The 27,539-nt window shown below is 39.1% G+C and overlaps 1 protein-coding gene across 5 annotated transcripts in view; it reads right to left on the reverse strand.

Moving 5' to 3' along the window:
* Window positions 1-20,343, reverse strand: part of LOC103468615 (voltage-dependent T-type calcium channel subunit alpha-1I) — a 159,930-nt gene extending 139,587 nt beyond the window's left edge. For all 5 annotated transcript variants that reach the window (XM_008415792.2, XM_008415791.2, XM_008415790.2 and 2 more), the window contains exon 1: window positions 19,344-20,343. The gene's annotated coding sequence lies outside the window, so the exon portion shown is untranslated. The remainder of the gene's footprint in view (window positions 1-19,343) is intronic.
* Window positions 20,344-27,539: the final 7,196 nt, after the last annotated feature.

Consider the following 27,539-nt stretch of genomic DNA (forward strand, 5'->3'; position numbering starts at 1 on the left):
CCTTTTGTTATGCTGGCATTTAAAGCTGCAGTAAGTAACTTTTATACAATGAAATGTTATTTACATATTCCCATTTGGTAAAATGGTCACAATGTCCTTGGCTGAGAATATAAAATGGGACGGTTAATCTGTGAAAAAAAAAAGTGGATTTCCACTGCTTCTCCCTGTGGTCCTACAACCATGTGCAGGAAAAACACACCTCCAAGTCAGAAACAACCAATCAGAGCCAAGAGGAAGATCTTAGCGCCATCAATCATGCTGAGGTATACGCTTTAACCTTCAATAAACCGCAAACTCTGAACTCCTCCACACCTTAAAAGCTCATTTTATGCGTTAGCTTCTTGTCGTGCCAGAATTATGCAGCCTTCCAGATTCAGACTGCAGGTCAGACTGAGGTGGAGAGTGAGAGAAATGGAGAGAAGCTCCAGATGCAGAGTGATGGCAGCTGATTAAATAAACATGTGACATAGACCAACAGCATAAAGTATCACTGACACTTAAACTGTGAGGGAAGTATATCTTTCTGCCCACTTGAGGTATCAGGAGTTCTGTGGCAACATGTCTGGTAATATCAAAATCCCACAATAAATTGCAAAGAGCTACGCAATTGCTTTGAGCACATTGCAGGCTTTTATTTATGTTTGATAATTAAGTTTATGTTAATAATTCCACATTAGTGATTTGCTGGTTCAGAAAATATTGTATGTTTTTGAAATCTAAAAATATCTTCCCAAATGATGATCAAATCTGAACTGGGTAAATTCTGCCATCGCTGTACAGTATAAACACAACAAAGCTGATATCTAATCTGAAAAACTCAACGTGGGATTCTCCAAGTGCTTCTATGGTGTTAATGAGCAAAACATTTACGAGCTGCACAATCATTCCAGCTGATCAAATTCTAATTGACCAAAAGATGGCTCTGTTCAAGAGTTCATGGAGCTTAAATTACTAAGGTGCAGTGGATAATAACCTGCCTTTACTCCAACCAGCAGAGAGAGGGAAGGCAAGAAAAATTAATAATAAAAGACAGTAGAAACAGTAGCGGAAATCCTACTAGACATTGAACAGAATTATCAGTAGGAATAATTTGATTAGTATATAAGACAAAATGCTTTATGATCTAGAGAAAATGCAGTATTCAGTTTTTATCCCAACAAGCCACTCTCTGTCTTTTAGTAATGTTTCCTTTTCTGAAGCTGTGATGATTTGGATTCAGGAGCAAACAGATGGCAGAAAAAGAGTGACAGGGAAGAAATTAAACTGGGAGTTTGGAGAAAGAGAGAAGGTCCCGTAAGAGAAAACAACAAAAAGAAAAAAAAAAAAACATTAAGCGCACAGCTATCAGCGGGCAGAGAGGCCGTTCTACGCTGTCAAGCATCAGATCCCTCAGGACTGCTTAAGCACATTAGCCCTATCCACTGGGAAGCAGTGAAGTGATTAGCTTTGCTTCAGCTTCGAGATGGGAGATGTGAGGAAGACATCTAGAAATGCGCACAGGAATAAACATCTAATGACACAAACTTGGATGTACCGGGTACTTAATAAATAAGAATAAATGAATGCGTAAACTGAAAAAGGCATCACTTGAGGTTGCCCACAATTAGGCCCTAATGTACCAGAATAAACACATTAAAGCAAGGATAACAAAATGAATAAGGCTGCTTTGATTGCACGAGTGAAACTTCAACTTGAATTAATGTTCAGTGATCAAATGTAAGAAAAAAAAAATATATCAAACAAGCTTATTATTCCAAGTTAAACCAATCTTAAAGCTATTCAATTTCAGGAAAATATAGATCCTGTGAATCTACTTTAAAATGATCAATAAAAATAAATATTAGGAGGCAAATTAATACGCAACAAATAAAATTATCTCTGATCTTCAAAACAGTATGCAATTTTTTAACAATGCCAACTGCTGAATGACTCCTCATTGCTTTACTTGTAATTAAAGTTGCAACATACCAGCCATTCGAGGCCTATAGAGTTGAATACCCCTGGTCTACAACCTATGGATGGCACTTCTTAATAGAGTCTAACAAAACACTCAGGGGGGCATTAGTGGTCTGAGGTCCGTGTGTGTGTGTGTGCGTGCGTGCGTGTGTGTGCGTGTGCGTGTGCGTGTGTGTGTGTTTTACAAGGTCTGTACGTAATCAGTGAATGGCTTTCGGTAAAACAACGTTGAAATTTCAAATACCTTGACTTGGCAGAGAAAACTGTTCAGCTGTGACCATAGAAAAACTAAATGCATGCAGTTCAGTTTTACATATTAAAATCTCCTACAGGGCCTCATTTATTATGCAGCTTATTTGTCAGCTGCATCACTTAAGTGGACAAAAAACACTTTATATGTTCAGTAATCTTCAGACTCTTACATATTTTTCTGCATAATTCACTGAACTTTCTAAAAACTCACCCTTATGCGTATTGTTCTGGTGAAATCGTAACTTTATGGGAGTTAATATCAACTGTATCTTACTTGTTGGAGCAGCAAATAATAAAAAAATAAATAAAACAATAAATCTTTGACAAGTGACGCACACATTCAAGATCATGCTTTTTTGGAATAGAAGAAAAGTAGTACCAAGGGAATAACCTACAGAGAATACAATCAAACTCTGAGCAAACAGTGGTAACTACAATGTCATAAATATGTCCTTTTTATTCAATTTTCCATGGAAAATTTAAACATTTATACGCTCTGATACATAATTCAGCGTGTCTATGTGGAATCATCCACAAAGAGGAGATATAAAATACCCTTTGAATTTTCCCAAAGGCACCCATTAGTCCTAGAATATGTCACATTGCCACTTGACATATTAAAAAATCAGTAGCAAATGCACAAGAAGAGCAAAATATTACATTACGGTCACATTATCAACCTTACTTATATGCAACATGAATTGTCTTTGGTTGAACAAAAACTACTGCCTTTGGGTAACATTTTGGTGAAAAACCTACAATTTTAGACAATGTACTGTAAATATTTGGTATATCTTTAAGCTTCAATTTAATACTTTGAATCTACTAAAGCGGAAAGTGTCGCTAACCCTCTGAAGGATTCAACAAGAAGGCTACTTTAATAGCGTCACGTGATTCTTGGGGCCAAAATGTGCCTGTGCCAAACATCCCCATCACTCCCCCTGCAGTAAAAAATACATTTTAAAAAATTGTGACCGCCACCAACAGCCAGCTGGACCGCGGACACATGGTCTGCAGGTTGAAGCTGTTTGCGCCAAATTCTGCCCATACCATCTGTGAAGCTCAACAAATCAGATCAGGCTTACCAGACATCCACTCTACAGTTTCAGCCATTACCGCATCTCTAGATTTCTGGTTTTGGTGAATGGAGGCACATCCTGATGGAGCCTCCCGCACCTCGAACTAACTGAAAGTTGGACAAACTCTACAGCTAGCTATGCTTTTTTTTTTCTTTGTTTTTCCCCAAACGCAGCAAAAATTGACCAATTGTAGCTTCAGATTATATGATTGGATGCTTACTGACTTGGTGCTTCTTGCTGTGAGGCAAGAGAAAAACACTAACATTGCTGCTAGCCAGAAACTTGAAGGTTCTGATGCTAATATCCAGGTGAAAAACAAAATTACAGCTTCTCTCTCTCTCTCTCTCTCTCTCTCCAACAGAGTCCATGCATTGACAAGACAGGCCTGCTTTGACGTTAAAAGGGAGAGCAGCACTATAACAGGCTTCAGGTCAAAACTTAACACCTGATCAGTTTATGCTTGCGTATTTCCATAACGCAAGCACGTTAATGATAAAGAATTATCCTTAATTCACCGTATGACGACAGGAAACTTTATTTAAATGACTTTTCAAAGGGATAAAGGTGGCACTTATGGATGTTCCCTCTCTCCACTTCTTTGCTCTTGCATTTCATAACACAATCAGGCACCCGTGACTCTGAGCGTGAACCACTTGGAGTTTAGAGTGCCGAACACGTTACGTCTCAGATTGCAGTGTTTGAATGAAACATACGTACTCGGTAAATTTACTTCTGTAAACTCGCATTCAGAGCCGTTGCCACGCAGCATGGTGAAAAGCTGATGCAATTAGCACAGGAATGATTCACATGCTAATCTCTAAAGGTCTACACACATTCAGTGCATTTTTTATTTTTTTCCTGATGTATCTCCACCTTCTCTTTGTGTTTCAGTTTTAGATGTTCCTCTCTTTTTTCTCTCTCTAACAATTATTCTTAACATTCTATTTTTTTTTTTGTATTATGTCTTTTTTTTCTCTTTTTGCCTGCCACTCCTGATTTGAGAGCTTTTTGCATTTCGGAAGGCTGAGTTTTTAGAGTGGAGCACTTGCCGACATCAATAATGCTGCCAGTGATTGCTTATTCAGTAGAAAATAAGCATTTTGGGGAAAAAGTGATAAATTGATTTCACTTCTTTTAGTCTCTCTCTGTGCACTCTTCTTCTTCCTCTCTTTCGCTTGTCATTAGAGTTAAAGTTAGAACCACATTGTACTGAAATCTCCCACTGCAGCACTCTTCAGCACTCGTTTCATATGCATGCTTCCTATTAGCTTGTACGTTTTTTTTTCTCTCTTTTTTTTTAAACGGTAGCATTTAATTTTTATACGAACACACTCTAGAAATTTAATATGGAATGTACCTTTGCCAGAAATTGCATTTCCATTTTTCTCAGGTGCATCCACTGACGAGGATTATAAATATGTGTCCTTTATTGTTTAAATTTTCAGAATAATTAAAAAATGTGACTGCTTTTTGATGTGACAACAGACTTCGTAGTCACAGTCCATTTGGTAAAGCTAATTTGAACTTCATAGATACTTGAGTGCATTGCTGCGCTATTGCAATGCTGCTACAACAATCTTGAGGCAACACTTAATGGTGATGCAAATCATTCCCTAAAGAAATACCAAGAGGCAACCGGCGCACTTCGTATTCATCTTGTTTTCTCATCATCTTTCTTGTATATGCATGTCAGGGTATTCATTCTCGTCTTTAACTCTGTTCTGCTCTCCTCAAAAAGTTATATTTCTTGTCATCCCTGTTTGCCTCGCCTCTCCTGAAGCAACCCTTTAACAAGCAGCACAGACCAAAAGGCAGAAAGAACTTAACATTTACAAAAAAAAAAAAAAAGTGGTTTCTGTGAGGCTAGCGGTTCTAAAAATACTAATGATTGTCTGCTCCATCTTGTTACTCAGGTCTAGAGGTATGAATCCCATGCCTCATACAGAGTGTCTTGCAAAAGTATTCAGACCACTTAATTTTATTTAAGGATGTGGCAACCAGAACCAAAAATGAAAATCTTAAGTGGTGCCTCTGAAGTCACAAAATTGTTAAACAGAGTCGCTGACAGAGCTCGCATTGTGAAGACAAAGAAACTCATGTGAGAGATAAAATTATGGTGAAGGTAACAGCCCAGCTGAAGTCCAAAGTATGACTTATTTTCATGTTTGCTATTTTTTTTATTTTTAAAGGTACTGAAAAATGTCTAAAATGTGGTTTACGTCACACAAGGTGATTGCTCGTTCTTTGGGGGTTAAGAAAGAAAACTTGTTGTTAGAAAACAGAAAAAGTTTTATTGTCTGAAATCTTAACTCAGAGCAAATTACCAAAGTGGGAAGCCTGATAACCAAAACATTTGCTTTTCACACTAGCACAAGAATTTCTGCTAACCTTTAGTAAGCTTATGCTTTAAGAACAACTGCTTTCAATAAGATCTTTGATACAGATCTTTGATATGTTGTTTATTAAGGGGGGGGGCTGATTTTTTTCTCGACATAATAAAATGTTAACTTTTTCAGATGAAGCTTAAACAGTAAACATGTATTATCAATACAGTCATGAGTCTTCAAACATCTCCCAACTGCATGTCTGCAACAACAGTGGGACTGCCTCGGGATGCTGGGTATTTCTCCAGGGAAGAAGAGTGCTGTCAAAAATAGAGAGGTTTCATGGTCTAGTTCACTGCATGCGTCTGCATCAAACAACACCTTAGATTGCCTTTCTTAATTGCTTGCTCCAATTATTTAATAAGGAGAATAATTTGGAAATATTTTAAGCCTCTTGATTTTGAGGTTTATTCTCCCAGGGAGATTTACCTGTACGAAGAAAGATAAAATAAACGTTACATTTACCATCCTGCCCATTCAGACACGAATCTGTACTGCATGTTTTAGTCAGTGACTGTTGGGTTATTTGTCTAAGAATGATATAAAAAAATGAGAAAGAGGGAGCCTGCGACAGATGGTCTTTGGTCAAAGTCCCAGTGGAGTATGAACTCTACAGATGCTGCAAGATGATGCAAGCAAGGTGTCAGCAGTTGTTTAGTCTCTTGTGTTTTAATTTCCTTAATTTACAACAAATACAAGATAAATGCATCTGTGTTGCTCCGACATGTTTGAAATGAAGCAGTCCTTTTTGATTTGACATCAATCCTTGTTTCCTGACTACCTGATGCACTTTGGTGTTTTCAATAAAGCATAATTTATGCTTAAACGTTCCTATAAATACAGCACGCTTTGGAAACAGAATTTTTCCCGGCGTCAAAATGTTTCAGAGCGTAACGTGTAGCTTTTTTTTTCTAACTAAAATTATATCACAACAGTGGTTCGCTGGATTCAGGTGCATCAGAGCTTTTAACCCTGCGGAAAGCCCTGGGCTGAGATGTCAGTGTCAATCAGTCTCATATCATTCAAAGAGCAGCATGTGGCTTCTCGTGCATTTGTCTTTTTTTTTTTTCCCCTCGTACCTCGGGCTGTGAAGGGACAACGACAACAGTTGAAACAATTGCGCATCCGTCAACAGTTAAAGCGTGGCGCATTGCTAGGTGTCCGACAAGAAAAGACGCTAAAATGTCCACCTTTGGTCTCCTTCCTTGGTCATGTCCTGACAGAGCGTTGGGCAACTTGATAGAATTAATAAGGCAAGGGACTTTATTTGTAAATGAGGCAGGAGAGGGGTGTGGGGGGGCGGGCAGGAAATTAATAATTAGAGTCAGTGGCACACACCTCAACTTGTGATCAACAAACTCGGACCTGTGGAGTCTTGCCTTTTGCGTGTGCATGCACGTTTTTGCTTTTGTGTGCGTTTCCAATTAAATGCAGTGAAATTGAGAAAGTCGGCCTGTAGGAATCTAATTACAAGAGTCCTTGGGGGGAAGGGAGAAATGTGTCAGCACGTCTTGCAAATGTGTGTGTATGAAGATGAAGTGTGTTTAGGTATTTATGCAGGTGTGAATGTGTAAATATGTGTTGAAATGATTTTTTTTTTCACTAGTAACTATTGCCTGGTAGCAGTTGAGATTAGGGAAATTCTTAGCTATCCCTCAAATATGTGTGTGTCTTTACCATGCATAAATCAGTATTTTTTATTCACAGTTTTATGTCTGTGTTAGTTTGTCAAATCCTTATGCTGGTACTTGCATGGGATCATTGTCTTTATGAGCGACTGGAGTCAATGAATCAGGATAGCAGGGAGGTGTTCAAAGGAACCACAACATCATTACCATTAACAACCGTAATAGCTCCATATGTCTGTCGGCTCTTGCCTGGTCTTTAAAATATGCATCTGGCAATAAAAGGAAAGATGAGACAGGCAGTGTGAAAAGAAGAAAACAATAGATGACAAGCTCAGCAATCAATGTCATCTTATGCCATGTTTTTTGCTTCCACCGTATAAAGATCTTGTAAGGAATTGGGCGTTGCTTATCAAAAATAAGCTTGGATTTGAGAACAGAGAGATTGTCTTTATTCACATGCCATGCCTTTAGTCATACTTCCCAAAACAACAGACAAAAATGTTTTAAAATGAATGAATAAAAAAGGGAGTAAAAACACAACAGGTGCAATAATAAGCAAATGGATACAACCTTCCACCCCCTAAACAAATATAAGACTCCTCAGAAAAAGTCCCAGCTTGTAATGTCTTGTCATTTTAAAATCATGCTTGTCTAACGTAAGTATTTGACCGTCAGTCCAACAGCCTTCAGGCCCGTGTCAGCCTATCAAGCTGCAGAGCACCAGATTTAACTCAACTTCTAAACTGCGCCTGTCTTCAACTGAGCAAATCCCAGATCTACTGCGGAAACGTCCCAAAGTTTAGAGAACCATAGAAACATACCATAAAACCCACAAGGGCTTTCTCCTCGCTCAAAGGCAGAGAACCATGACAGTTTCTGTTTAAATCACCTTACACACGGGTCTGGTCACAATCTCGCATATTAAATATTCTATGTGTACAGTTAGCAATAAGCACAGAGTCACACAGTAAAAACATTATCTCATATTTATCTCATATATAGGGAGTGAATCCATTGTCACATGTTCATTGCAGCCAACAACAAAACACACAGCAGTATAACCAGCTGGCCAAATGTCTTCTAATGATGAGGTGAGCAGAGGCAGAGCTCTGCTTGGGTTGCTTGGTAACTCTTCATTGTCCACCGATTGTGACGTAAAACCTGGGAAGCTTTTGATAAAGCTGTTTTCCTGACACCAATTTAACAACTACCTATTGCCATTAAATTCCTGGATATGTTTTTTTTTTTTTTCTTTAGCATTTGGGCTGTTTTATAGACCCAAATGACAGTTCAAAAACATACAAAAGGAGGATTTCACATAATAGAGAATTAAGAAACTAAAACCAAGTTCTTCAATGCAAAACGCAGCAGATAACTTTTTCAGTTAAGAATGGTGGCAAAGATTAAAATGACCCGCTTTTTTTATGTAGCAGGACAAGCTACTGGAGTAGATGATTGCAATTGACAAAAAGCACAAAGAAATGAGCTKTTTCCATTACTACTTTAATCTTGTTTATTACACATTTCCCTGGTATAACAAGTTTACTTTCATTTTTATTCTGTTGTTATTCATTTTACTTGTTCAGTTTTGTGTTTTCAAATGGCTTTATGTTCTATATAAAACTCAAGAGGCTCTTGTAATGATTATACTGACAAGCAAATGTAAAAATAAAAAATCAATTAATTCAGTAAAACATAAACACAAAGATAAGTTTGCACAGATACTAAAAGTAGGGCATGATATTTTTTAGACTAGTGATCACTGACATGACAATTAAGAAGCTTATGTAGATTCTTGTTGCCATTTCACATGAAAAAGATTGTGGGTTTTAAATTAAAAAAAAACTGGAGGCACTTGAGCAGATTTACCATTGCAAATAACACATTTTGGAAATTTCTGTTGAAAGGTCAAACTAAAGTCCAATTCATCAGTTGTGTGCCTCTGCACTTGGATTTCTCCGCCTTTTTCTTCATGAGCTATAATTCAAACACACAAGCATACACCCATGAGCACACACACCTACACACGCACACACACGCACGCATACAACCCACGATCAATCAAATCTATCAGCAAATAGACAGAGAGAGGACTGACATTTACAGCCCTGCAGCTCTAAGAATTTTATGTGCATGTGTTTGCATTTCTGTCTGAATGTGTGTGTTCGCTCCTTGCCTCTCAAACAGAGAGCCACCAGCGTGTTCAAGTTTTGATTGAAAAAAAGTGCCGTGGTGTACAAATAATATTGTAACTAACAGAAAAACCTGCTAAAATATGACAGATTTTATGAGTTTTATGTTTGTGCTGTGGTTTAAACTGTCACCTCATAGCAACACAGCCAAACTAAAGTTGGAGCCGCTCTTTTGGAAAGGGTGCGTATATGCAGTCGTTCTCAAAAGTGTAGAAACCTCTTGAAATTTCAGGTTAAGGTCAAACCATGACAATAACTCATATTTTCGAGCAGCGCACGAGTACAGAAAACGTAGAGTTTTTAAAACATCTGTATCATTGTTAACGGTCCTACGTAGACGTCACCGTTGTTGCAAGACAAATGTAGCTACATTAATCAGCCCATTAGTTTCCAGCAGTGGCAGTTTCTGTTGTAAGTGATGATGGAGTGGCTGTGATAATGATAATGATGACAAAATAATTTGTTGTGATAAAAATGGACGCTAATGATGAAAATGCCATGCTCATAATGCCGTTTTCAGTCGGAATGGTGAAAAGTAATTACTCCGTGTAAAGGAGGTGAGCAATATGATGCTCTCAACTCTTGTTGGTGGTTAACGCAATGTAATAAATTACACAAGTGAGAAGACAAGGAGGTGTAAGAAAGACAAATAGTGACAAGGTGAAATAATTGATATAAATTCAAATGTGCTTTGTGATTGCGTCATATATTCAGAATAACATCCTTATTAGCGTTCATTTTAAATGTTGTGTCTCTGCGTGTTGAAAGATGATCCTGGTCACATCTGAATGCATGACATAAACAAGGATGAATCTGCTGCAGTGGGAGATTTCAGTTACAAATAATTGTATTTATATGAACTCTATAGTTTTTCGTACCCATTTCATGGAGAAAATCTTTTTTTCTTTTAAATTCTAAAGAAAAAGAGCATTTTTTGTAAATATTTCTATAAATATTGTTCAGCAGTTCACCTTCAAATATTTACTCTACCACACCCAATTAATTAGAAGATATAGTGGAAAGGGTCATGCTACACACACATGGAGAAAACATGAAACAGAACTGGATCATCCCAAGAGTTGCCAGATTATACTCCGAGATCACGTCGATGACACATGCAGGTCAGATTACAACCAAGAATTTATATTTTTACTTATTTTAAAGTACTGCAGGCCTCACTCGCCTCAGCTGAGGTCAGTGTTTATGTTTCAACAATAAGAAAGAGAGACTGGTCAAAAATGTATGCACAGGAGAGGAAAAACTACTACACTTCAGAATGGCCTCCACTGGAGACTCAAGGATTCCTCAAACATGCTTGAAAGAAGCAAACCTACACGCCAGGTATGACTTTGATAAGGGAATAACTTTATAACATGACATAGAGCTTTAAAAAGCCTTGTTAAAGTTAAGGATAAGTTAATCATTTTTCTCCCAATTCTGCAAATTTTCAGTTTCAAAATAGGAAGACGCCTCCATACCAGGGCACTGCTTGACTCAGAATCTGTAGCAATGGAATATAATAGGCAGATTAGATAGCATACATCCACTATGAGAATATTTCTGTTAGTGATTTAAAAACCTGAGACTTTAGTTGATTACAATAATTGACACATTTTGTTTTATCAGGTTTAACTGGCATGTGGAGACCTTGCTCAGCCGGGGAACAGTCTTATTAATTTAGTCTTGTAATGAGGTGACTTTGTCCAGGTTCTACACTCGGGGCTTTACGCCATTTATCTTCATCAGAAATCTCTGCACTCAGCTCTTTTTCCCATTGATGTGCACATTGCTACCAGCTCTTGTCCAGGTTGCACAGTTAACCAACCACGAGAGGTGAAACCAGGCACATTGAGAATCCTTTAGAACAAGTTAGTCCTTCCATGGAGAAATATATCAGTGCAGCTGAATCCTAAATGGCAAAATTTGTATTGGTTCAACAGCTGAGACATTTTAAATCTAGTGGAAAACATTATTATAATTCAGTAACACAATGCTTTGTTTTGCTAAAATTAGAATGGTAATCAGCCCTGGTCTGTGTTGTTGTGCATTATCACTGTCAGTACCACCTTAATGAAGACAAAGACAACCGCTTCCTCGCTGTCTTCAAACATGCACAAACATGACTTCAGAGCGTTTTTTTTTTCCCCCTCAGTGGGCTGCATCTGGGAATACCAAGACCTGGAAACCTGGTTCCTATCTTCAAGGAACCAGATTATTTTGGTTCAACGTGTACACGTGTACACGTTATACATAACGTGTGTAACGTGTACACGTTACACACGTTACACACGTACACGTGTACATGTGTAACAGGGGGGAATTTTCTAACTAATCTACCTGTAGCTCTTTATGTGGTACAACAGTCAAATAAAATATTGATTTTCTGATATGTTGGGAAGATACCAGTCCTTAAGGATCAGTTGCACATTTTCTAGGATGTATACAGAGAAAAAGACAGAGTCCGATCAGAGCAGGTAAGTTTTCCAGAGATAACTCGAGTCAAATGTCTCCCTGATTTCACCCAGAGTCTCCAAACTGCTTACTCAAAGCTGCTTCTGCTGCAACAAACACTATAAAGTTGCTTGGCATGAGATTTTGTGACTTTACGTTGAGGTACATTAAGCTATAGCACCTTTTCTCACAAGTTCACTGGTATGAGGCAGTGCAAAGGTGATTTTATGCTTTAGCAAATGCTCTGGACTGGTTTCTCTGTTATTGCTTAGATTTGATGGCTGCATAATGCATAGCTAACATTTATAAGTTTTGAGAACTGAATAAGATCCAAATGAGTTTTCTGAAAACATTCTTTGGTTGGAGTAAAAGTCGTTCACATCCTTGTAAAGTTACTGTAAATTGGGACAGTTGCTGCACAAAAGATTTATAATTTATTTCAAACTATTGGATAGTTCAATTTAGAAAATTAGAACATCATTTCCTTATGACAGAAGCTATATTGACGTCTACAGCAGTTACGTGAAATTTATCAAATATAAAGCAGGGCTTTATTAATAATGCTAATACTTGTGTGTCAAAGGACTTACTATCATCAATAGATCATAGGAGGAGAATTTTTTATTTTTTTCCTAATTAAAGCATAATGAGGCATCAGTGACGCCTAATTATGTTTATTCTAAAGTCACAAATCTTCAAGGTGCCGTTCTATTTATTTACTTCCATTGAATAACAAGCAGAGTGGAGCTAAATGGTGGGATGCGCTATCCGTCAAAATGATTTAGTGACGGTAGAGCGGCCCTGAGATGGCCTCCCTTACTGGTGTCAGTCCTGACAGGTTACAAAACAGCCGCCAAAGAGGCCCGCCGAGGGACAACATGCGTGCACCAGAGGGCCGTGTCGCAACTTGTGCCTCGGTTTGTGCAAGAGTGAGAAGAAATTTGGGCCAAATTGAATGAATATTTCACACGGGAGGTTCCTGAAGATGAAAAAATGCAAGCATTTAGTGTGTGATTAATACAATACAATACAATATAAAAGTGCCAGCTAAAGTCACTGTTCGTGTGGGTATAGACAGCGTAATAATATTCTGCAGCGTCAGTAGATGTAGCAGCAGAGGGGCTCTTATCCTAATTCTTAAGAACAGCAGAGAGGGGATATATTTTAAAGTCTGATATTCTCACAAAAATTTAGCGTCTATCCCTTGAGTATGAGTGACGGAGATTGAACTGTATTGAGATTGCACAAAAATTTCATAAAGATCATGTCCATTCGTTACTGTGTTAGCACCTGGGTTTTGCATAAAAGATCCCACTATCAGCGTTGGCGACTTATCCACGACATGTGGCTTGAGTGCACCAGCATAGATTTGGTCCTCAAGGGGTTTGAAGAAGGCCAACCTGGCTTATGCCAACGCTGTGACCTTATCAAACCCACACTGGGATAGAAGCGCTCCAATTATTTGACATAACACTTGCAGCTACTAGATGCATTGTATCACTCCACTGCTCACTAGGCAGAAAATAGATCTGTGTAGAACTGATATGCACAGCCATAAACATGATGATATGATGATTGCACAAAGGGATCTTGTGTTAGACGTGGAACAGTTCTCTCTGCTGTGAACACAGTGCACAAACCTCCAAATTGCACACGTCAGAAGTTTGTGTTTTTGAGGAACTGTAAGTAGAACCAGTTTGGGTTCCATTCGCATCATTTCTATTTTTTGCACTTGCCTTGATATGTTCACACAGCCGGGTGCCCGACGGAGATAACTATGCAGGATGGCACCCTTCTGTATAGAAACCCTCCTCAGCCGCATACTGTCATGTAGGTCGGGGAATCAGAAGGGAAAACCCTGTTTGCCAAACAGTAACAGTCAAAGAAATGTCCTCTAGCAGTGCCACGGATGTTTTCACGATAAAATCAGATACGCCACTATCCGGCCCTGTTCGAACGGCCATCACAGTCCTTGCGACCATGACTTGGTTGTAATCTGGTGTAAAGAGGGTAGTCTCAAAGCAAAAAGGAGAGTCTGACAGCATAATGACACAATATCTAGCATATTCCAGTGTTCGAATAGACAAATACTGAAGTAGGAATGCTTTTTTGAATGCCATTTGATAAGCTATATTAGGATATAATACAATATAGCGTACGATTTGATGTAGAAGAATATGGTTTTCAGGATTTTGTATGTAAAGACAACTCAGATTTAGAAAGGAGGAGGACAGCATCTTGCAGGCAGAGGTGAAGTGACATATATGCTTAGTATGGTAGCAGATTTCCACAGAAAACTGTTGGAGGGACAGTGGTGAGGTTATTACAAGAAAACGCTGAAATCTTGAGGGGGAAAGAGTAATAAAACCGCAGCACTAAAAATGACACAACTCAACTCAAAATTTCCTTACAGCACAGAGCTGAAGCTGAGTGGTTAGCATCATGAAAACAAAGCAATGATGAACTTTTAATAAGATTTGGGTAAAAAATATATGGCATTCATTGCATTTAAAGCTGCCTTCAGATCCATAAATAAATAGTATCTTCCCTTTAGGTTATGTTATCACATGGAATATTAAAATATCATCAATATTCACCGAAATGTTTACAAAATGACTTTGTCAGGGAGGTCGTCTAACGCATCTATTTGCAGATTCTACCTTTGTCTTCTGCTTGCACAACAATCGTTTCTCTTTTTGGCTCCGAGCAACTTAAACGTATTTTCAGAAAATTCGTTTTAGCTCAGTAAACACTCCGCAATATTGTAAAACACCTGTCACCTACCATGTCATCTAAAAAGACACCGTCTAGTCCCAAAGCTTGACATTCACCATAAATCCACTCGTTTAACTGCTGTGCAGCATACATTCATCTATAATTGGGGCGTTGGGGGACTGGCTGAATGCTGCTTGTCAACAGAGATTATCTGCTGACAACTGTGCTTACATTTGGGTTAGGCTGCACTGACACACCTGAGCACACTGAGTGAAAGCTCCTGGATAAAACGTGGTACTGTAAAGGACACACAGGGGGCTCTGTGCTAATGCAAACAGATGCACGGATGTCACGTTGAGACCCCATCGGTTAAGGAAACTATCTGTAAAAAAGGTTGACGAAAAAAATTAGCGTGTGCGAATATCAAAAATAGACCGAGCTGATAATCCCTCCTAATATTTTAGATCTTTTTCCACATCAAAGATTCCTGTGTTAAGAAATGTTTTCTTAAAAAATATATATTATTTTCGGTATTGTGCTTATTCCAGCTGTGTGATTTTCTTCATGACCCACCAATCTGTGGATTTTAAATGTAAATAAAGGAAAAAGAGGATTATACAAGTCATAAAATAAACTGTACATCTGCAGACAAATAGGTGACTAATAAACATAGGTAAATATTGATGAGGAAGAAATATAATTCTGCCTAAGAAGAAATAACAGGAGCTCTAAGTAAGAGACATCTAAACAACCTGGTATTTGCAAGTAGATTATATTCATTATAAGATACATGTAAGTATAATGCAGTATGGAGAGTTTGAGCCACAGTCCTATTAACATGTTGAAGGGGCAGTACTTTATGATTTCCAGTCACAAAGTACCACTATACACCACAATAAAGTAACAGTGCTGCCTTCAGTTGTTATAGAAATGATGTATATATGAAATATGGCTTAAAAGAAATTTGCCTTTGTAATTTAATGTCTTGAAATTGGGCCTCTGTCTCTTTAAGAAACTCTTGTTCTGACACTCCGCCTTCAGGAAGCTATCGCTACATTTACATTTTAGCATCTTTTCTCAACTCAAGTCAAATGTAGGGATTCAAACCCAGGAACTTGTTGGTGAAAGTAACAGTGCTAACAACCGTGCCACTGTGCACCTCATATACCATAATATAGAGTACTTTTACAATATATACGTATGTTGTATCAATTTGCAGAGAAATAACTTAAAAGTCAAGGAAAGTGAAAGAATAAAAAGCCAATGAGAATACCAGAGTAGTCGTCCGACAAAATGAAAAAAAATGTGTGCGTTTTAAGAAATGAATATTAATATTCTGGTACAAATGTTTAAGCATGTTTTATGCTTTCTTGCCTATAGGTCGAACTATATTTTTAAATTACCAGCTCATACATGAAATAACAAAAAGTATCATTAATTGTAACCCCTGCTTCTCATTCATTTCTCCTTTAACTCAGCCTAAGTTTCTCTTTCTTTAACCCGCCACATTTTCATCACATTTCCAGACATTTGCACGGATCCTGTCATTAAACACTACACTGATCCCACATACACTGATGAGCACCTTTAGTTACAATCATAGTCAGCATGCCAAGGAAAAAAAAAAGAAAAAGAAACAGCCTGTGGGTGAGTTTTCATGAGTCAACAGCCGTGCCTGCCAGTGGCATTCACAGTGACTCACATTTCCAGGAAGGGGGAAAGAGACACACAGAGAGAAAGAGATAGGTGGGCCTGAAGTCAGGACCACCTCATTTACTACACTCATATGTTTAACAGAGTGGCTTAAGGTCTATGAATGTTGTTTCAAACGATTACACCTGCTGTTTTTGTTTGTTCCCCCCCCGTTTAAATCAGCTGCTGTTGAATGCAGAGAGAATCATTGAGGTGAATCTAAAAGCACTTCTAAGCAGAGCTACAACCCTTTCACAATTTATCTGCATGAAGTGTGTCTTCGGTCATCTCTTCGAGTTATTTCCACCATGTGTGTTCTTGTCAGTGTCGTACACACCACTGGTATTTGCCCTTCCGCACTTTGCATTTCTTTGTTCTCCTTAATAGAATATCGACACCCACAGCTACCAAATCTCTTCTCAGATCCACCCTTCCCCGTCGCCTCTTCCCCCTTCCCCTCCCTTTCTCTCCCACTTGTTCTGGCCTTCGCAGGAGACTCTCAAGGCGCAGCATGTGGCTGCCCTCACCGCACAATTGTCGAGCATAAACCGATCGTTTCACCTAACCTAATAATACCAGCATTCACTGCAGATGCACATGTATCCCACTCCATCTCTGTGTGCTCCGTCCAGCCCTTTGTGTTTTTTCCTTCCTCCTCGTCTCGCCACTTCTTTCTCTTCGTTCATTTCCCTCAATCATTAGACTTCCTGCACTCTCTCCTCTCTCTGTTCTTCTTTGGTTTTCCTCTCATATTTGCACCATGTCCTGTTTCTCTACCACATTTTACTAATAAATGCAATTCAGCGCTCTCTATCTTTTCAACGGGTCTATTGCTTGTTGCCCAATTTGCTTTCGGGTCATTGTGACCCGATGGACCAAAAAGGAAAACTAAAATTCTCTCTTCTAGTTGATATGCAGAATTCCAAAGTGAATCCGTTGTGTTTTGCCTCAATGTTGTGCAAGAAAAGAGAAAAGAGGACAATATCCTAAATTCATCCTGCGGTGAATTTAGGAAGGCATTTAAAGTTTCTAATCCATCAACCTATGAAAAGAAAGTTAATACAAGGTTCAAACTTTTCTTAAATTTTACCCACAGCACCACAACAAATAAACAAACCAGTTGTTGCACTTGTGAGCATGTCATACTTTGTAATTAGGATAGCAAATAAATATCTTAAGTGAGGTCCGTTTGATGTTTGAGGTGAAAGAGATTTCCAAGTAGCAATGCTGTCCTGCTGTAATATATGATCACTGCTGACATGCCTTTTGTTCACTCAAAACCAACACAAATAACAATATATTCCCAAAATTTACAATTTGTATACTGCCGCCCTGTGGCAGTCTGTACCAACAACAGCCATTCATGCCTGCAAAAGTTCTATCCAACACCAACTCAACATTGACTCAGTATCACACAAAAACTGTTAAAGTAGTTTTGAAATAAAACTATGCTTTTTTTTTTGCTTTTTTTTTTTCACCAAACACTGGCTGCGGCAAAACTGAAAGTTATACCTCCAGGTTAAATTTTATTGTAAAAGGAAATGTCATTGCAAGGAAAGTTGAACAAAATTGCGTAACCTTTATTTTTAAATCTTTGTTATGGAAAACAGAGTTAATTTCATATAAATTGCATTTTATAGTCTGTGGGGTTTATTTTAGGGGAGCCTGAGTCATTGGGATATATCCAATATGGATGTAATTTTAGGGAACACCTTACAGTCCCTAAAAATCCTACAGGGTTTTTTAGGATCTTGGGACCCCCAGTCTGCTCCCCCTATAATCTCTTACTAAATTCAGACCAAGATTTTCTGACTGAAGAGCGTTGCCTTTATGCAAATGTTCCTTAGGATTAACCACAATTCTACATTAATCTTCCAGAACATTATGTTTTTTCATTGTGGCCCATTGCAGCTATGGTCAGTTTTAACAGTCCATCCATCCATTAGCTTCCACGCTTAGTGGGCTCACGAGGGGTGCTGGTGCCCATCCCCAACGGTCAACGGGCGAGAGGCAGAGTACACCCTGGACAGGTTGCCAGCCCGTCGCAGGGCAACACAGAGACAGACAGGACAAACAACCATGCACACACACACACACACGCACACACTCACACCCACAGGGAGATCGTGCAAACTCTATGCAGAAGGACCCCAGGCTGGGATTGAAATCCAGAACCTTTTGCTGCAAGATAACAGTGCTACCAACTGTGCAGCCCCTCAATTGTATCTTCTATGTGTGTACATAAAATAAAACAAATGTGACAAGAGGCAGGATTGGCACTATGGGCATCATATTAACCTTGTGCAGCACAAACAAGAAGCTTGCACATTTGTATGGCTTAAGGACCATGATGAAAGATGGTCTGTTTTTAGTAAGCGAGTAAGGAATGAATGAAGAGAAATTTGGTGACACCACTTATTATGGTGAGCTTGATCAGATACTTGCAGCAGATGTTTTTTTTTTTTACTTAACATTTTTCTTAAAGTAAGCTGGAAAAAATGTTCAAAATTAACTTTGATAATATTTTATTCCAGTCCCTACTTTGCACCAATGGACCTGCAGACATTTTATTTAAGGCCTTAACTTTTAGAGATGCAACAATTTTGTTAGCTGCTTATTTATCAATAGCTATGAGGAGGAGGGGGAACAATGTGCCTTGGAGAAGATGGCATCTGAGTTATGATCCTCATGGACAGAATCACGGTATGGCAGATTCTATGAAACCCGCAGTTTGGATGTGATCGTACAGTAAGAATCTCCACAAATTTCTGTGTTTGCTGAGCGTTTTTCATAGCCATAGAAATCACATTCTCGAAGCTAAAACTTGAAACATTATGCATCACTTGCCGGATCACAACGACTGAAAATTTAGGCAAGACTTTTTACCTCTCTACGCTCTCTTTCAGGTTTTACAAACGTATTCCATAATAACCCCTTCCTAGTCCCTCACAGCAACACGAGATAAGCCTTTTACGTCGGCGGTAGGTAACTTACCTTGACGGACATTCAAAAAGGTGTGTCCAGCATTTACTGCACAAAACAGCCCAGATATTGCCTTCCCTGATGCACCTGGTCGTTGAACACCATGGAGAAGCAATATCCACTTGTGTCTTTACGGAATCGGTGCACCCAGAGGCATTTCGGCGAGAAGAACGGTGAGGACGTCGCTGCGGTACAAAGCCCGGTTCCCCCCCGGTGGAAAATCTGGGTTCTGCCTTTGGCGACTGTCTGGTGCGCGCTGAAACTCACATTTTCACTGAACCGGGAGAAAAAAGAAAAAATAAAGGAGGAAAAAAAAATCCAAGCACAGTCAGCCAACTTTTGCTTCAAATCACCTTTAGGGAGCAAACTGGATTTCAGATATAATCAATGATCAGAGTTGCAGTTTAAACCGTATGCGCAGAGGAATTTGGGAACACTTATTTCCATCATGGTCACGTTGACAGGGCACGCTGCGAAAAAAATAGAAAAAAAAAACAGTACAAGAAGACGAAAATGTTAAACCCAACATTTTCTGACAAAAGGTAAAAAATCTCTGTAGTTGGTTCATTTCCAAGGAAATGTTGCGCAATTCCCCCCTTTTCTATCCCATTTCGTTCCGACAGATATTTCGGTGATTAACTTGACATTTCCAGACGTTTTCTCCAAAAACAAGGCGTGTCAGTTTAAAAAAAAAAAGAAAAGAAAAGAAAAGAAAACAGCAACAGTTAATAATTCCCGCCGCGGGCTGAAGCATTACAATTTCCGAGAGAGTATCGCCGTCACTCCATCATGCGCCCAGACTCCCTCCCAGTGGAGCAAGCGTCGGAGGGGCGCATCTGTGAAAACCGGCGCCGCATGCAGCCGAAATATCTCGGCAGAGGCTCGGTGAAAACCCGGTCGCATAGAACTAATTTTCACTGACAAGTTTAACACACGAGAGAAGTTGATATTTACTTGTTACTTGCTGTATTGACATGCTGCTTTGTCTTCGACGCATCAAAGCCTCATCTTTTCATTTAATTACTGAAAGTGTGAGAGAGAGCGAGAGAGAGAGAGAGAGAGAAAGAGAGAGAGAGAAATGGGGTGGGGGGGTTACATTTGGTGTTGCAGCAGTAAATCACTCGGTAATAAAATAAACTGATCTAAATGTTTTTGAACCCACTTTTCTAATACCAGGCCTGGACAGACAGGAAAGAGCCACGCTATATGCTCTCCTTCATCTCTTTATCTTTGAGTGCATGTTGCATTTTTTTTTTTTTTAATGTTTTATGGAAAACACTGCACCATTGTGAGCAATTCAAAGCAGCCTTGTGATCTGAGGCAACTGAAGTAACGTGGCATTGAGCAGGCACAAAAGACAAAAGAAGCAGGTGCATAGTTATGGACGCATAACCAAGTTGAGCGGCGTGTCTTCCAGCCGACCGGCGCGCGCGCGCCTCCGCGCCGTGAACGCGGCCGAATCACGCCTGAGCAGGTCTGAGTCCAACACGGAGGAATGAGTTTTTGAAAAGTGCGCGCATGATCGGGGAGGAAAGAGATGTGGCCATACCTTACTGCGCTGGAACAAGCCGCAGGACATTTTATTAACTGCTTACGGAAAACACTGTGTATGAGCTCCCGGTTTCAAATATAGAAAGAGAGACGCAAGCTGCCGGAAGGGGTCGCTTATAATGGCGATTGAAAATCATCTGCGGAAGTTTAAAGACACTGAACATCATTACTTCTTTTCTCCAGCGTCTAGATTTTTTCCTCTCTTTTTTTTGTAGCACCACACAAATAAAAAGCCGAAAGGATCCCCTTTTCGGAGCTGTCCAATGTTCTGAAAATGTCTAATCAGTGCAGGCAGGCTCTTGTTGCCGTCATTAGTTCGCCTTACCATCCTGTTTATTGATGGGTTCACTGGTCTGAAGCAATTCAACACAATGCAGCGCACTGCTTAGTCTTTATCCTAAATTAATAACAACTGATATCTGATAATTCTGCTTATTAAGATTATCTGATAGATCTGATCAGCTGATCAAATGTGTTCGTTTGAGCGGCTTTCCACATTCAGACACTGACATTTTTTTTTTTGCTCTTTGCCTCTGCAAGAACAGTTCAAGGTCAGTCAAGTTAAAAGAACAAACATATTCTAAGACCTGCCACAGATTTTTAATTGCATCGAGGTCTTTGACAGAGATAAACGTGCTTTGATGTGAATTATCCTTTTGTATTGTATCTCTAGTTGTATGTTTATTGTTTAAGTCCTGCTGGAAGGCTGCAAAAGTTGCAAAGCTGCATCCTGTATCGGATTTTCTTTAACCACTGCTCTAAGTTGAGCTCCATTCCTCTCCTCTTCAGCACTGACCAGCTTACCCGTCCCTGCTGGTGGACAGCATCCCCACAGCATGGTGCTGCCAGGTGGTTACATAGAAACAAACATGAAAAATCTTGGCGAAGAAACAATATTTAGTTATTCTTATTAAGAGGGTTATTTTTTTGTTTGTTTTTGAATGCATGTTTATGTTTTCACAGAAAAACTTAATTAAGTTTAATTTGTAAAAAAAAAAAAAAATATTGAAACCATGCATCTCTTTCCTCCCACGTTACAACCATACAATATTTTTGTTGATGAATCAAAACAAAAAGCTTAAAGCATCAAAAGTTGTGCAGTTTGTTACATGACAAAGGTATGCATTATTTTGAAACATATTGTGGTTGAAGGTCTGCATCCTCATGGGGGATTTGTTAACGACAAACGGTTTAAGCCGTAGCTCATTTCTGTATGAAGGGATGATGCACAGCATGCTGCACTGTGCAGAAAGTTGACCCATCTCTGGGTATCAAAGCATGTTGAAAAAAAGGAAAAGATGAATCACCCAGAGGTGTTGCCTAATGCAGATGAAGAATCGTCAGGGGATAAAATTATTTTGAAGTTTGGGGGCATGGAAACACTCTCATGCTCTCTTCTGTTCTCCAGCTTCTTAATTTTCCCTTTTTAGACCCACGGACAGCTACAAAGCCAGCAGGGCCCCTCCTTGGAGCTGTCCAATGTGCTGAAAATGTCTCATCAGTGCAGACCATTTTATCCCTTTTTGTTGCCTTCATTAGTCTGACTTAACGTCATCTTCCCTGATGAGTGCTGGATTTTCTCGTCTTATAATCTGTCATTTTTAGATAACAACAAACCCCTGATTAAATTTATGAATTTATTATATTCCTCTCCTAAACCACCTAAAATTACAGTTTGCGTCAGCTTCGCTCGCCCCAGCCTTTTAGATCAGATCCTGCAAAACAAACACAGCTCAGTCGGATCAGATGGAGAGGGTTTGTGAATATCAACTTTTCAGGTCTTGCGACAAATTCAATCACAATTTTAGGCCTCAGCATAACAAATTAATATACTTTGATTTAAGTCTTTCACTTGGAGCTCTGGTTGTACGTTTGGGATGTCGTGCTGACGGGAAGTGAGCCTCTGCCCCAGCCTCACCCTCTACGTTCTCTTCCAAGATTTCCTCATATTTCGCTCAATCCAGTTTATCATCCAGACTGACTCTGATGAAGAAAGAAAAAACACACCCTCTGAGGTGTTCACAGAACAACATTGCTGATGCTGACAACAAGCCGGGTGAGCTCTACAATTCTCCATTTCTGCAGGCAGCTGGTTGCGCTGGACTTCATCTAGTGGTGTCGGAGTTAAGAGGACTAGACACAAACGCATGCCAAACCATTCAGATTTCATTTGTAAAACACGTTTCCCTTCCACTTCTCAATCATGTGCGTCTCCATGTCGGGCCATCGCATAACATTCCATGAAGATGCATTTCAGTTTCTGATTGTCGTACAGTATGTCAAAATGTGAAATACTCTGCAAAGTGTTGCAGGTAAGCTAACTAGCGTTCAAGTTATTGAGTCAAGTTTGGAGCTTTGCAGCATCACATTGCAAAGAATAAAAAACATAAAACAATATGAAGGAATGAAAATTGCATGTTTTCCCCATTGGGAAGTCATAATTAATTCAAACCTCCATGTGCAAAAATACCCCCAGTTGCCAGCTTGAGGTAAAGTCTGTTATTCATAAGTGGTGAATAATTAAGATCTCAGTAGTTGAAAGAGGGAATATTTGCTGACTTGCGTGCTTTGTTTAAGTTTGTACTTATAGGGCACAGCAATACTTGAATTGGGTCATATGCAGACAGCAAATGTACATGACAAAAGCAGCCGTCGGTTGGAATTTAGGAATGAAAGACTTGAACGTTTTTTTTTTATAATGATTAGTGACTCATGAGGTTAAACGGAGGTAAAAAAAAAATAAAAATAAAAATAAACAGAGGGCAGCAGTGCATTGATGGAGGCTCCATGGCGACAGGCGTTTTTACTGCTTCGGCTGGTCTGTATGAAAAGAATAAGACTTGTAGATTGCATCACATCACGGAGCATCACGTCGCCCGGTGCCAGAGCACATCCCATCACATCAGGTCATTTTATGTCACACTGCACGCCATCACAACCAAACAATCCAATAGCACACCAGCACCATGAGTCACATAAGGTTTTGGTGTTTTTTTATTTTATTCCAGGCGGTATCTCAAAGGCATGACTCATGCAGCAAGTGTCCATCCTGGGAATTGAAGAATATAAATATTAATGATAGTACTTTGTTAATTTTTTTTAGATGCACTGTGCATATTAATAGATGAATGACAAGACATGAATTAATGGTTGATTGAATGTGTGTTTGCTTCCAACTACGTATGCAAATGAAATAAATCCTATAACTGATTATGCTAGCCAATTGAATTTAGTTTTTTTTTTTTCTTCTGTTCCAGATGCAGTGTCTGTGTCAAATGTTAAAAAATTAAGAGATAAATGAATTTTGTAGAAATGCAAATGTGCTCTGCTTTACCCAGTCAGCCGTAATGCAATGAAACAATCATGAGAAACTTTAAATCTTTCATGTCCGTTTGAATGACTGTTCCGATTGAGGCTGGTTTCTACCGAGATGCCAGTTGTTTGAGCTCTTATAAAAAAATTGCTGCTGTATTAATTTGCTTTTGTCCTGGACCAACTTTCCTTTCACTGCCACTTGCTTAGCAAAGCTTTTAGGTTCTTTCTTCCTTCCTCAGCAGCAGTTCTAGGCAGCCTCCCCATATGATTGCTTTCTTTGTTGCCAAGCTGGGATTATGGAAAACAGATTTTAATGCAAGAGATTGATACTGGAAAAAAAAATAATAATAATAATAATAATGTTATATCTCAGCCCTTTTAACAAAATACTCAAAATAAAAATTTATCAGAATGAAACACTAGTCTTTGGTTGGTCTGTGTTTTTACTGTAACAACAACAACTAACATGCTGACATACCACAAAGATCTAGATCTCCCTAGATGTGACAAGATGAAATGAAATCTTAGTTCAAGATGCCACCAAGACATGCCCGACCACTTTTAAGAAGTTGAATGTCTTATTGACTTACAGGGGAGTAACACTTGCAGACTGTAGTATTAATAATAGCATTATCTGATTACCTTTAGAAACTGTGGTGTACTCACTGCTTAGACCACTGTTTTTTGTCTTTTTGCTCTTTCCTTTGGTTTATTGCTTTGTTTGAATTTCCTTCTAATTCATGTAAAGCACTTTGAATCGCCTCGTTGCTGAAAATATGCTATATAAATAAAACTACTTTACCTTACCTAGTATCAGTCAAGCTGTCTGTTCCAGTCGCAAGCTTGCAGCCTGTTGCTTAACAGACATATTGCTCGTGTTTACTCAACTGGAATTTTAAAATATAGTCATCTTAACAAGGGTTATGATGGAGCATTGGTTTCCGCACGTCTACATTTTTCACACACTGTGTCTCCCTTGTGAAAAGACTCTTGAGAATTTTTTTTGGCCAACTGAAAAACAGTGCACAGCAATAGGCGGGGAAGGGGAAGTGTTGTGCTACCCTGTGTAGCATCGATGAAAAGACACAACTAACAATGGGATAATGTACAAGTGCAATTAATAAGAATAAGAAAAAACCCTAAATTATTATATTTTTGAAAAACAAGCTATGCAGATCGATTGGTTCTTAAGGTTCATCGTAATTCCACATAATGAACTGAGGACGTGCGGCTCAAAGAAACCCGGCCTGTCTTTTGTAACCTGAGGACATTCCACATATCAAGGATCTGCACTGGTGAAGAGTTCAGCTAATTAACTACTCATAAGATCATTAACACCTTAAGAGTCATCAAGATGACATTTGTGCTGGAACTCGTTGAGCCGTCCGTTGGGTCGATAATTTCATTACGTTAGTGAGGAGTTCGCACAGTGTACAGCACAGAGTAATCAACTAATCCACAAGGACACCGGACAACACTGAAGTCGAGATCCTAAGGCAAACGCTCAGCATGCTTTTGCATCTGAAGGCGCGCCAACGCAAATGTGTTGCGTTTTAGGCGCATCGAGCCAAGAAGATTACTTCATTTTTGTGTCTTCTTTGACCAGAAAATGTATCAAAGGGTAAATAAAACTTGCCCTTATTTATCAGGGTGACCCTTGAAAAGTGTGAAGTCAAAACAGCACATCTTTAACATCATCATTATTCTCTTTTTTTCCCCCTCCCTCCCGTATTCCTCATCATTCATGTTGACGCGTTGTTAAAACACAGCTGTCTATAACGCAACCATCCTGACGGCGTAACATAAAAATCCCTCCTTCATTCGCTTCCGCTGCCGTCTCACTCTGCAATCTGCTCTTTACCTATCCTGAATCTCCCCGAGGGGACTGAGTAAATAGAAAGCTAGTTGTACTTTCCATTAAGGCCTAATTCTATTACACAGTTGCCTCTTATTGATCCAAACATTCAGAATGACATGCAAGGAAAGTAGCAAAGTGAAGCCCCAGTGGAGGCTGCTGTCATCTGAGGATTGGGTGAAGAAAAGCTGAGAAAGTGAGAGTTGTATTTATTTTAAAAAAAAGAAAGAAGAAATAGATAAAAGCAAACTAAATGCTGACTGCATAGCTCCACAAGGTTGAGGTATTTTGATTTTAGTGAGAGGAGCAGCTAACAAATAGACTTTGTTTCATAATTTAGTTCCATTTATCATTTTGTGCAACAAAATGAACTGCAACATGTAAACAATGCACCAACACAGACCTTTTATCCTTTGTGATGGTGGACTCTCGCCCGCTGTGAGGTTTGCATGGTGCCAAAGATGCAAACACTGATTTAAACTGACAACTGGCATGTCATTTGAATATTACGTTGCACACTGGACTCAGTAAACTCCCGCTTTTGTACTACTGAAAGCCCAGAACTGTGACAGAAAGGTGTACAAAGACTGATTCTACCAATGAATTACAAAAAAAGTAAAATTCAAATGTGGAAAAATAAATAAATAAATAATAATGTGTGAGACTGCAGTTCTGAGCTGTAAGAGATATGTTGACATCTGACTCATGCTGCCCAAGGGGCCAAAGGTATGTAAACCTGGAAAACAAGAGAGGGTTATGAAGCACATAACTCCAGAGACAGAAGAAAATGGACACTAGGAGAGAAAGGTGATGCCAAGAGGGACCAGAGTGTAAACAGCATGGTGGCGGAAGAACAGGGGATAGGAGAGAGACAAAGAACACAAGAAAAAAATACTAAATAGGAAATGTACAAAATGCACACATCATTACTTCCTGAACCTAAAAGAAGAGAAGAAAGGATAGCTTGTTCCCTGAGCTGTGTATGTCCATTCTGTCAGAAGTAAAACTCAGAGACAGTTTCTGACCAAATATAGAACCAACGGCCGAGGAAAAAAAAAAAAAGCTACCAGCAACAGGATATGAAAGTAGTATAATAATCTTAATAAATACAGCACAAAGTTGCTGGGAAGACAAGGAAATGTGATGTGGATATCAAAATGAAGAGTCACAATTGAATACGACTGTGGTCATGCTTACAAGGCAGAGGGGCTCTATTATACTCTTAAACGAAAGAAACGGGGAGATAATTAGACTGCAAGGTGACAAGCAGACTGAAACTCACGACACAGCCAGGCTAAACAAACCTACAGGCAGGTTTTATCCTCCTGACAGAGGATAAAAAAGTGATGGCAAACAAAACAAATTAGAAAAAGGAAAAAAGAAATGAGGGAGCGATGGATGGATGGATGGATGGATGGATGGATGGATGGATGGATGGATGGATGGATGGATGGATGGATGGATGGATGGATGGATGGATGGATGGA

The sequence above is a fragment of the Poecilia reticulata genome, linkage group LG8 (genome assembly GCF_000633615.1).
Source record: "Poecilia reticulata strain Guanapo linkage group LG8, Guppy_female_1.0+MT, whole genome shotgun sequence".
Classification (NCBI taxonomy): Eukaryota; Metazoa; Chordata; class Actinopteri; order Cyprinodontiformes; family Poeciliidae; genus Poecilia; species Poecilia reticulata.